A 3,073-nucleotide genomic window follows, 5' to 3' on the forward strand; every position below is an offset into this window, starting at 1 on the left:
GAGAGATGTAATTTGCCAGCTGCACTAATCCATCATAGGGCTGCGTACTGTCAGCCTGGGCTGCATCAGGGGCTGCAGCGCTCGCCCAAATCCCTCCGTCTTACTACCTACTCCAGAGTCATCGCGGGGTATGTAAACAACTTAACAGTGGGCATGTTCCTGTACTGTGTGGGATGACTGATTACACTTGACTGACTTTCATGCAAAAGCGCAGGGCCACGGCCCGCTTCAACCGCCCCCCCCCCTCCTCTCCAGTGGACCCTGCGATCTACTCCCTCCTTCTCGTTCAGCTTAATGCATGAGGGAAGTACGGCCCACTTAAAAGTGTGGTAGCCATTTTCCGCATTAACACTCTGACCCTCGCGCTCACTGTTGGTTCTCATGTTAATTAGGTTTACAGGCCGGGGAGAGAGAAGGGGAAGGAGGGGGAAGCGCTGTTGCGGGTGTGGGAGTCCAGGAGAGTGCAGACTCTGGGGTAGATCATGGAGGTCTATGCCTTTCACTTAGCGAGAAGATTTCCCCATGATTCAAAGCCTCTGTGGTTAGATGAAACAGCGCAGGGTGAAATATCGGGACGCTGGCCGGCTCTCCTGAACTTTTTGTCGACTCCCTCGGTGCAGCTCTGCCCGGCTGTTTATAGCCCTTCAAAGCTTGGTTGTTTTGGCACAGCCGGTGACTTGCAACAATGAGTTATAATTTCCTACATGTTCTCCCTGGAGCGCACTCGGTCCATTTTAAACTCTATCCTATAATCTGTGCACTGTGTTGCTGTCAAATGTTCCCCACCTGGAGCAACAGAAATGTTCGCCATCAGGTCGCTCTCACACTTCTGCCTTCCAAAGGAGACGGAGAGGATCACCACGAGGCTTAGGGCCCGCCCACACGGAGACGCCTTTTCCTGTAACCGCTTCAGTCTGGTTCAGTCTTCCATCCACAGCAGCCGGCGTTATCGGAGCCGCAAAACGGGATCTTTAGAAACCAGGTCCCCCCATAACGCCCTCCACGGCGTTGTGGTCTGGACGGTGAAAGCTCAGACTTTGTTCAAGGACGGCGTCATGGCCCCACCTCCGACCTCTGACCCCGCAGCGTCACATAACAACAACAGTGCTGCTGCGTGAGAGGATAGAGACGGACCCAGAGACTGTCTACTGAACTGGACTCTGAGCCACATGCATGGGACTGAATGAGGCCCAGCACAGATTTCTCCCTTTTCCCTGATGCTCTGAATAAGGAGCTAAACTGCTCTAGGCTCTGTTTCTAAATCCAGTTCTAAGAAGCTGTGAAAAGTCTCTAAATGTAGTGAGAAAGTGGCGCCTGGGAGTGCTTTGGGACAGGGTAGGGGCTCCCAGCAGCACCCTCTGCTCAGTGAGGACACTAACTGCAGAGTGAAGGGGCTCCCAGCAGCACCCTCTGCTCAGTGAGGACACTAACTGCAGAGTGAAGGGGCTCCCAGCAGCCCCCTCTGCTCAGTGAGGACACTAACTGCAGAGTGAAGGGGCTCCCAGCAGCACCCTCTGCTCAGTGAGGACACTAACTGCAGAGTGATGGGTGCATCAGAGTCCAGAACAGCACCAAAGTCTCCACTAAGACCAGAACCAGGGACACGTTTGTCTCTAGGATGGAGGAGGATCTGGAGAGGAACTCTCCGGTGTTTGGATTCTCCACAGCGTCTCCCCGTCTCTTCTTCTCTGTTGTTGGTGTGTTTCTGTGGCAGTTACAGCGCCACCTCCAGGCCTGGCATGGGTACTACAGCGTTTGGAGTCACTGCACCTGGTTTCCTGTGGACGCAGAGATTTATACACTTCCTGTTTGATCCAATCAGGAAGCTCCATCAGCGTCAGTTCTCTGAGTGTCCACTAGGGGCAGGTTTCATAACAGAGCAGTTTCTCATTGAGCCCCATGTTAAACAGGCCGTTTACACAGCATCATTAAACCTGTTTAAGGACAAAAGAACATTCTAGTCTGTGTGTTTAGGTCATATCTCCATGACAACACTGAGGGGGAGGGGCTAGTTTTTATTTTATTGGAGGTTAAAGTTTATGAATAATTAGGGGCGTGGCCTCTTGAGTGACAGCTAGCCTCTGGCCCTCACTTCTCCTCTGAGGTAAACGTCAGCCAGATGGACGTACGCCCCTCCCCCCAACGTCATATACATGCCCTTTTTTGGTCAGAGGAAACAAGGCGGAGTCAAAGTCTGACAAGATGGAGACTCCTGTAGGCGAGGACGATTGGATCAAGTTGAGAGAACGGACCCCGACGGAGACGCTACGTTCGTCTCTGAAATGACCACACAATTAGTCAGTTCAGTTCTGATCCGATACCTTAATTTAGATACCTGCCACACACACACACACACACACACACACACACACACACACACACACACACACACACACACACACACACACACACACACACACGCAACTAAAAAAGGAGATAAGGATTATTTGGCCAACAGTTGATTAAAAGCCGTCTTCCTCTGAATCCGCTGAGGTTCTCCGGGGAGGTGAGAAGTCTGCCAACGAGGGGTCAAATATTTGAGTAGTGCGTTGTTTACATCACGCCTTGTGTCTTCAGTAGCTTTAGAATACGTTTGGGATTCATTGCCCGGTAAATGTTACAAGAATCCCACATAAAATCTGGCGTTGGGTGGAACTCATCTGCGGTATTTTCCTCGGAAGAGTCATTTCATGGATCGTCGTCAACATCACTGCGATACACGCACAAAAACACGGCGCCGCAACAGTCCAGGGGCCGAAGGTCGGACTCTCATTGGAGACGTCCATGCTAAAAACAAACGTCCGCTGATTAGACTAAGATGTGCTTTGAATGAAATGACTTTTAGCAATCTGTAGTCATCAGCCACCTGGGACCTCGGCGGTAATAAATACTGTCTGGCAGCACTGGATTCATCTCGCTGCTCTGCGTTGCTCTCTTGGCTGAGGAACAAGGCCGTTTGAGCCCGAAGTGTGTTGCAACACAGCTCCCTCACTCATTACACCGTCCTCCGTGACCGGCCCCGCTGAAAATACCCGGCAGTCGTGGGGAATTGGGAGTTGAGATTCCAGCGGGT

Source organism: Echiichthys vipera (assembly GCF_963691815.1).
Source record: "Echiichthys vipera genome assembly, chromosome: 12".
NCBI classification, from domain to species: Eukaryota; Metazoa; Chordata; class Actinopteri; order Perciformes; family Trachinidae; genus Echiichthys; species Echiichthys vipera.